The following is a 10,185-nucleotide window of genomic DNA, read 5'->3' as shown; positions in this document are numbered from 1 at the left end:
CAGCAAGCAAAAGTGTGTGCGAAGCAGCAGCAGCAGGAGCAGATCAATCAAAGGTGTCTGATTAAGAGCACGAAGGCTGGTTCCCATTTCCCTCCAAACTGAAGGCAATCCTGCCACATGTAGATTGGGTGTCATTCAACCACAGGCTGTCAGCAACTTGTGTACATAGACAAACACATTAACCACCGGGGCCGATTGCCGTAATGACAGTAATAGAGCAGGCCCAATGACAGACAACAGAATAGCACATTGGCCGAGGCTGACAGAGAGGGAAATAGGGAAACAGATTTCCAGGGTTTTTTTTAGAGGTCTGTCTTTTTGTCCCTCAGCTAAAGGTGCTCATTTGCTAAGGTGAAACGGTTGCAGCGCTGCAAGCGGAGGGCAATTTCTCTCCCATCAAGTGTGTATTTAATTTTTTTTACTCGTCCCTCAGGGCCGCTTGAAGGCTACAATTGATGTTAACATCTCACTTGATTGTACGATTTCTGTGGTGGAGGCCTCCCCTCGGCCATTACCAGTAATCCTTAAACATCCACACACGCTCGAGTCTTTGTGTTCTTGAACTTAGTGATGGGTCACAGCCTCTTTTGTCCAGCCAACACCGCCTGGAGATTCCTGCTCGTACTGTACACGTGAAAGGAGCTTCACAGGAGGATAAAGAGCTGTATTAGAAACAAGGTTAGTCTAGATTCAGAAATCAGTCCACAATTTTCCTGGTGGTAAAACAGCCAACTCCTTTTTATAAATTATTTACGCCACATAGCTTTCAGTTTTAGTACTAATATTTAGTATTATTTAGTAGTAGTATTTGCTTTACAGTTAGGTTTGTATACAGTCATGTAAAAACTAAGTGCACCCCATCATTCAGTACTTGTAGAACCACCTTTATCAGCATTAACAGCAATTGTTTTCTGTGTGACTTTATCAGCCTCTCACATTTTTGTGGAGCAATTTTGCCCCATTCTTGTTTACAGCATTGCTTCACTTCCTTGAGGATTATAGAGCTCTTAAGGTCCCACCACTGCATTTCAGTCATGTTATGGTCTGGACTTTGCAGCACTTTGATTCTTTTCTTTTCCAAGCATTCTGTTGTAGTTTCACTGCTGTGCGTGTATCATTGTCCTGTTTCATGACTGAGTTCGGGTCAAGCTTTATCTGTCAGACACATGTCCCCACATTTGACTCTAGAATACTTTGGTATACAGAGGAGTTCATGGTCAACTCAATTACTGCAAGGTGCACAGGTCCTGTTGTTGCAAAACAAACCCAAATCATCACTCCTCTAACATGACAGCTGCTATGAGTTATTAGTGCTGATATGCCATCCATTATGGCCAATTATTAGGTTTAGAACATATACCTATATATTATATATAAGGCAAAAGCTAAATTTGCACAATTCTAATGAGTTCAAAAGTCAATATTTGGTGTGACCACCTTTATTCTTCAGCACAGTCTGAACTCTCTTATTCAGCTTTCTTGTTATTTCTTCAAGTAATCTTCAGGAATAGTTCTCCAGGCTTCTTGAAGGACATTCAAAGCTCTTCTTTGGATGTTTCTGCCAAGAAAATTATGACCAAAGACCTATTAACTGACGAACGTGGTGCATCCTTGAGTTTTTCCTTGGATGTTACTCAAGGACATTCAAGTACTTATTTTTTCTTGGACCCTGGTTTCTTCAGTGTAAGCATGTGTAAATGGGTAAGAAGAAGGATGTTAGCATTAATATATACAGTGCAGTACTGTGAAAAAGTCCTGAGCCACCCTCATTTCTTGATCTTTTGTTAGAAAAATGGGAAATAGGTGAAGCAATTTATAGAAAGAAGAGCAAATGTACATAAGCTCTTCTTTGGATGTTTCTGCCTTTTGTTCTGTTCTCTGTCAACATGATCCCACACTGGTTCAATAATGTTGAGGTCCGGGCTCTGGGGAGGCCAATCCATGACTGATAGTGCTCCACTTTTTACTCCATTGGCAGTGTGCTTGGGATCATTGTCATGCTAAAGTGAAGCCGTTGTTCATCAGATGCTTTCCAGATTGCATTGCATAGTGGGTGAAAATGTGATGGTACTTTTTACATTCATCTGATTATGTTGACAGGAAGGTCCACTGTCTGGACTGAAAATTAGTGAAAAAGCAGCCAGTGTCCAAAGAAAGACTCCAGAAAAGCTGGTAAAATATTGTTTTTTTGAAATAAATCACAAGTTTGGCTCCTTGTGAGCAAAAAATAAAGAAATGAGAGGTGTCTTAAGACTTTTTTTTATAGTACTGTAGGTGCTTCTGGGCCCGAACTTTACTGCACCACTAGGATACTGGGAGTGAAACTTATCAAAATTTGTAGTTATTATTTTTGGCATGCAAGACAAAACAGACAGGCCAATTTCTTTCAATGTTTCATGGGTTTTCCACACTATGTAATTGGATTTGCGATGCCGAGATGCTCGCACTGATCAGATTAACGTAAAATAAAAGGCATCTCTTTTGTAATACACTGTGATGCACATTAAGATCACTAACGACAATTCAACCACTTTTCTCTTGAAGCCTTCTGAAAGCCAACATTATACATGAGTGTGAGTCTGTACTCATTCAAAGCTACAAACTCACTTAAACACAAATCTTCACCAGCAGCAGGGGGCCAAATCAAGCCGATGTTCCCCCTTTGATATTTTTAGAGGACGGCCTGGTTGGATTTGACTCTGCGAAGTCAGACTGGAGCAGCTAGTTTGAAGGCTGTGGGAGACAAGGTGGAGTTTTGTGTATTATTAACACAGGGAATGGTGCATGTGTGCGTTTTTCTGTGTGTCTGACTTTCTGTCTTTCACTCTTCAAATCCAAATGCACTGCACAGCTATGCAGGAGGAACAAAAAAAAGGGGGGGAATCAAAGCAGTGCTGTCATCTGGTTATGCAAAATCAGCAGAGGATAGTATTTGTAAACCTGGGCTAGCTGTTCAAACAATGTATGATTATATATCTGGCCTCCACGCTTTCCCCTGTCCTCTTATTCCCATTTTTCTAGGTGAGAAGATTATGTGGCTGGGTTGTGTCATTTTACTCAAATTGCGTACACCTGACAACCCAGAGAGAGTGTGAGCATGTGTGTGAATGTGTGTGTGCGAATAGCTGCTGTCGTTTGCTGTCTGTTTGCATATCTACCTGTGCTGGGTGAAAAGTGTGTGGGCATCCGTGGGTGTGTTTGTTTTCGTGGCCACTAACGGGTAGCATCGCTGGTGAAAGGCTGGCCTTCCGTGTCGGTGGACCTCTAATTTGTTCCGCCACGGCAGAAGTTGGCTAATGCAGCACACCTGCTATCCCTGTACCATCATTAGCCGGTGCAGAACGGCAAAAAGGTCAAACATAAACAGAGAGATCACAGAGAGGGAGAGCGGGAGAAACACAGGCAGAATGAGAAAGAAGAGAAGAGAGAGAGCGTGTGTGCGTGTGAGAGAGAGATAGCGGGAGAGAGATAAGTGTTAATGTGGGGATGATGAGCGGGCGTGGGCTGCCCAGGCATGGAGAGATGCATGATGGGAATACTTCACACACCCAGGGTGCCTGCCTGTGATCTTGGCAAATGAGCCCCAACACGTAGGCATGAACGGCGTGCACGTGCGAGCAGAAACACGCTGACCAACTACTCGCAAACCGACTTGTCTTGGAGTGAAATCCCACACAGTCAGCTGTGCAGATGTGATTTCATTCATTTCCAGCAGTTCTGACACAAAGTAAAGGCGCGGCAGTAATTAGAATAAAAAAAACATATATCCTTTTGATCATCATACATCTCGAGAACTGTTTACTTTGTAGTTAAGAGGGGTGACTGCAGCGAGGCTTGAACTGGTTTCCACCGTTTAACAAGACTCTTGAGGAACAGTGTGCGGAGCGAGGGTGAGGGGCAGTTTCAGGGGACTGAAAACTGAACTGTAGTTTCTCTAATGGCCACTTGAGGCTGGCCCCAAAAGGAAGGAAGCCCCCATATACTCCCATTTTAAAATGCCCACCTTGAACCCTGAAATGAACCATATTTACATCCTGGTACAAAAATGCATTTTGGACTAACTTGCTCATATGCATTTTATTAGGCGTGCGGCTGCTTTTGTTGAGAAGATGTGCCAACATAGGCCGCTATAGTTGACTGCAGTCTTAATTGTTATGTCCTTGAATCCCAATCGATGAATTGGACCTCTCTTAAATGTTTGTGTTGGTTTCTTTTGAAGTAATAATAATAATAATTAGTCAGTTATGCAGCATTAATTAGCAGGTATCTGTGCCTGTCCACTGGACCCATACAGTTTATGAGTGTAGCTTACGGCTCAAGGCCCAGAGACCAATCCATGACTCCCTGGCAACATCTGGTAACTAGGAACAAAATGTGCATTCCCCAACCAGTAGGCGATTACTGAGTCACTACCGTAGTCACATTTACTTAGAGACTGCTTAGTGATGGTAAGCACTGCTAGGGAGAAATGAAACTGTTTGGCAAATGGTTGCAGGAGGTTTCTTGCTTTTGAAATTGGTTACAAAGAGGCATATGGTGTTAGTACCTGCTTGCAATTGCTTTGGTCAATAGCAGGATGCTGTGGTTGCAGGTTTTGCATGTAAGATACTGACTTGTCTGCAAACAGTTACCAACTGCTGTTCTAGTGATCATGAAACTGTAAAAAGTGTAAAGCAAACCAAAAACTTCCCTCTGATACCTTTGGTTATTGGCAGGTTGCCACGGATGCCCCTCATCTGCGTGGAAGACTCCAACTTGTCTGCAAACAGTCACAAACATTACCATGTACACCATGCAGCTAGGGGAGTAAAAGCAGCCTGTTAGAAACTAAAGCTAGCAGGACAAAGTTTTTGGTGCTGCACACTCGTTGCAACCAGCTTCAGTCAGAAACCTCCAGCAACCACTCCCCACTGTCATTTTTTTGAGAAATACACATTTTCCGCAGCTACTCTGTAAACCTCTGTGGCCAAGGCCTTACTAAACATTACCATAAGCTAACGGCATGGCACTCCATCATCCGGTCAAAATATGGTCCCTTGTGTTTACAAAAATCCAACATGGCATCTGCTAAAATCCTAACATTTTTAAAACGAGGATTCAAAATGGGTTCAGAAACCAGTGGGTGGCATCATAGTTGCTACATCATTTTTTATTTACAGTGATCAAGGGATGGGAACAAACAGAAGACGTGCCATTTGTTGTATGGTCCTACTTTGTCTCCTGTCAGTATTACCTGTAACATGACTGATCAGGACAAGCACATGCTGGGTTTTTTTTCTATTGTGGCTCATGAGCTGCTTTCATGTTTTGTTTTTTATGCGTATTTGGAATGATTGTGTGTGGGTTTGGTGTCAAATCAGAGATTTTTAATGACTTCCTGCCTGCTCGACAGCCTCTTGCTCATCTCACCAACCCCATCTCATAGTGATTTTTCCACGTAATCACAAATGAATTATGAAACCAATTGTGATTATGTAGCTAGAAACATTTGTCAGTAAGCAGTGAGTTATTGGTGTCGGAGGCCACGGTAGGATAGTCAGCTCTCTTTCCCTCGCTGCAACGATGTGATAATGGTTTAATGTCAAAGAAGTTTTTGATTGAAACAAATTATTGCTGAAACGTTCTGCTTTATATCAAGATACGTTAAAAGTGAACAATTTATCACCTCCAAAACCTGAGATCTGATCTGATCATCAGTATTTCAGTGTTTAGATCCCTTTCACAAGTCACAAGGTCATAGTTACTTCTTAGATGTTTATGATAGCATAACAGAAAGTTTGTGAGAAATCTTTTAAAAGTCAGCATTGGTGAATTCATGATGATGAAACATAGTAACATACATCCTCAATATAACTGCACTCATGATGGGCCTCATTTTCAAATATGCCCAGTAAAATGTTCTTCAAATGTGCTAGAAATAAAATGCTGAACCACTGACGGGCTTATTGTCTGAAATCTGTATACCGCAACACCTCAGCTTGATCTAGATAAGGAAATGCATTTGTCCGATGTTCTGACGGGAAAAAAGAAAAAAGGCACCAAATGACGTTCTGGTGAATTCTCATAAAAAAACAGAAAGGAATAACAGACCAGAAGAAAAAGAAGGAAGCAGATGGACGACAAGCTGATCTGTCAGCTCAAGATGTGAAACTCGCTGCAATTCTTGGAATTCCAAACTAGTATAGCCTGCTGCTGAGAAATGAAGACTTAATGGGCATAGCATATCACTGCATCACACACCAGGAAAGGCTGTGTGGTAAAGTCCAAAAAATGGAGCATGTAATGATCACCGTAACGCAAACTGTAAATTGTATCTGAGCTTAAATCACTGTGAATTTCAGTCTTTTATGTGGGAAATAGATTCAGAGTTTGCCAACATTCCTCATCATACAAAGGTCCGTTGGCTGAGTTGGAGAAAAGTTCTCAATAGAGTTTTTGAGCTCAGCAAGGAAATCTGTCAGTTCATGAACATGTCATGTATGATGCGATGAAGGGATTTCAAGTGAAGCTGTCACAAATGCACCAGTGCAACCTGCCCCACTTGAACCAAGTTAGTGCACTTTGCTGAACTGCACCTGTGCAGATTCAGATGGAGCTGCAGTGTAATGATACACTGAATGGCCCACAAAGTTTATTAGTTCCATTCCTGAAGTAACGCCCAGCTCTCTCTACATGCGGCTCCAACCTTGTGTATGCGTTCATTTATTTTTTCTGGGGGTTTTGGCAGCATATTCATATTTCTAACTTGCATAATTTTGACAGGATATATTTTTATGAAGAGCAAAATATTTAAAGTTAAAGTTTATTTTTTTAAGTTTATTTATTCTGGACTAATATTCCTGTCTGTTTTTATTCATATTTATGTTTAAAAAACATTGTTTTAGTGTGTTCAATAAATGTTTATCTTGTTTGGCCCGCGACCTAAAGTGTGCCTTGAGTTTTGTCCCCCTGTGCAATTGAGTTTGACACCCCTGTTTTAAAATAATCATAAGCTGCTGTTATACACTTTTGAAAGTGTATCATGTCATAATTTATGAGCCAAATTCTGAACACATTTTAATGACCACTAAATCACTCAGATTTTTACTTTACGAACTAATTAGTTAACAAAACAAAACACAGCTTTCAGCTTCATGTATTTTAAAACTTTTTATGGAGACCTGGAATGTAAACGTGCTCGTCTCTAAAGCACTTCTGTTGTTTAAATGTGCTATAGGTTATAAATAAAACAGACATTTTCCACTGTGCATGTTCAGTGGGCTACTTATTGAACTCAGAGCTTAGAAACAACGTATTGATCCTGTTGCACTACTATAGATCTGATGGCAATATCAGCGTTGGCATCGATACTATCTACTACGATATTTGGATCAATCAGCCCATCTCTACCTTTTATCGAACTTTGGGTCATGGCTGGAGCCTATCCTAGCTGTCCTGGGTCAAGACTTGGGGTTGATCCTGGGCAGGTTGCAACAGTTTTCACAGTTAATCTAACATGCATGTCTTCGGGCTGTGGGAGGAAGCCAAAGTAACTGAAAGGAACCCACACAGCACAGGGAAAACAAGCAAACTCCACGCAGGAAGACTTCAGCGCCTTCTTGATGACTGGCATCAGTACTAAATGTGTCACCACTAAAACTAGGAAAACAAAGGCTGCTGTGGACGTGACATTATTACTTTAATAAAGATAAGAATCAGAGAATTAAGCTTCACCACTTACTTACATCAAACAGTTCCTGCAAAAATAAGTCATCGTATTAATTTGTGTGGTAAGGAGGAATAAATACTCCCCTGACTACACTTGGCTTGGCACACACACGCCTATATAGAGTAAACAGACATTTTAAACGCCATCCCATAAACACACGCACACACACACACACACACACACGCACACACACACACACACACACAAGCAGCTAAGAATGAGAGGGAGAGAGAGATGCTGTCCCCAAATACCTGGCTGTGTGGTAATTAATCGCTGTGGTATTTAGGAGTGTTCAGCTAGACAAATATGACAGAGACAGGGACAATTAGTTTGGCTCTTTCAGCTACATTAACTCTCTCAGCTATTACACCCCAGTGCCAAAGCCTAAGTCCTCCCATAGGAAAGCAGTGCGGCGATGGCCGCTCACTGAGCGTGGAAGTACCACAGGAGGAAAAAGAAGAAAGAAACCAGGAGAGGCTTGTTTGTGGTGATGCGTAATTGGGAATGAATTTCAATTATCTGCAGTGTCACTTCCTCAGGTGTGTGTTTTTGCAATTCTTTGGAGGTATGTGAAAGGTCTGAGGTTGTAAATCAGTTTGTGTTCAGAACATGTGCGTTTACCACACAATTCTACATTTGTCAGGTCACGACGGTAAAACCTTGTTAACACGTTGCATTTCAGGAAACCCACCGTTTTCCACAAGATAACAACGTATTTTTAAAAAAAATATAATCTGAAGTTTAATTAAAGTGTTTTGAAGTGCAGCAGAGAGAAACAAGTTCACACTGTTTTATACTATAGCCTACGATAATATGTCTTTCAGTTCATCAAAAGCAGAGATATCAGCATCATTTTGTATCGTGGACTGGACCAGAGAAACTTGCTGTCAGTGAAAAAAAAATTGAACTACACGTTTGATCCCCGAGACATCTTAATATAAGAAAAAGAAGTGAAATTTCAGCAGTACATGTCAGTTTTTCCTCACGCTAAAGAAACGTTGCTGTATCAATCTTTCAGCATGGCTCTTTGGGCTTAAACCATGAGCCATAAATGTCCAGATGATTATAAATTATGATTATAAAACAGAAAAGTCTCTGTTGATTCACAGAAAAAATATACATATCTATAGTCTGTAGTGAAAAAACAGGAATATTTCTGTTATTTCATTGTTTATCTGCTACTTAATTACGTTGGTGTAGTATGAATGGCCGTGTGTGCGTGTGTGTGTGTGTGCATGAAAAGCTGCGAAATGTATTAAAATACATAGTCGAAACATTTATGCCTTACTTCATATTTTTCACAGGCATTCAGTGGGCCAGATCAGAGTCTTTGCTGCTCCAATTCTGGCTCTCGGGCCTTATGTTTGACATAAAGCATCTCCTTGCTTTAAATAGCAGGAATTATTTAACCCCTGAATGCCTAGTACCTATCATATTTGCTATATGGGTTTTTGAGACCTCTATATCGGATGTAGCAAATATGATACAAATTAAAACTCATAAAGGTTTGGATACCAACCTTCATCAGATCACAGATAGATAGATAGATAGATAGATAGATAGATAGATACTTAATTGATCCCACAAGGGGAATTGTTGTGTTACAGCAGCAGGATAAGGAATAAAAAATAGTAGAGTATATAATAAATAAACAACATTGTTAAAGTAAAAGTGCCACAGGCGCAGTGTGAGCGACTTACACTGGGAGAAAGAAAGAAAAGTAAAATGAAGTCAGTTAAATAAAACTGTAACAAAATCAAATTAAGACTGACACTGTATAAGACAGAAGTGCAAATTGCATTAATAAATAATATGTACACCATAAATCTGAGACAAACAGCTGCATGAATACAAAAAATGTGTTTGGTATCATTTGCCTGACAGGTGTGTTCACCTGTCAGGCAAATGAGGACTTATTATAGAGTTTTATGGAGAAAGGCAGGAATGATGGTTGAATCAGTCTCAGGCAGGAGGAGCTCTGCTGCCTCAGAAGTGTGGAGTGGAGCCCGTGTGATTACTTGTCCAAAAAAGTAATCCCATTACTTTACTGATTACTTATTTTCAAAAGTAATTCGTTACTTAGTTACTTTTTTTTACACTCTCGCAAGCAAAATCACGGTTTAGTAACGCAGTAATGCTTACGGGAAAGTAACAGTAATCTAATTGCGTTTTTGCAATACTAATCCCCTACTAGTTACTTGAAAAAAGTAATCAGATTACAGTAACACGTTATTGCCCATCACTGGTGATGAGTCGTTCATGATGGAGAGCAGTTTGTTCAGTGACCTTCTGTCCAAATTCTGACCAATGATGCTTCCAGCCTTGCAGATCAGTTTGTTGATCCTGATGGCTCTCGCTACCACATACTGATAGAAGATCTCCAACATCTTGCTGCACACATTAAAATTAAATTACTTAGACAGTCAGTTCATGTCCTTCTTGGGGACAGCATTGCCGTTGGTTCCCCAGTCCAGTCT

The sequence above is a fragment of the Neolamprologus multifasciatus genome, chromosome 23 (genome assembly GCF_963576455.1).
Source record: "Neolamprologus multifasciatus chromosome 23, fNeoMul1.2, whole genome shotgun sequence".
In the NCBI taxonomy this organism is placed as follows: Eukaryota; Metazoa; Chordata; class Actinopteri; order Cichliformes; family Cichlidae; genus Neolamprologus; species Neolamprologus multifasciatus.
This window is presented reverse-complemented; position numbering follows the sequence as displayed.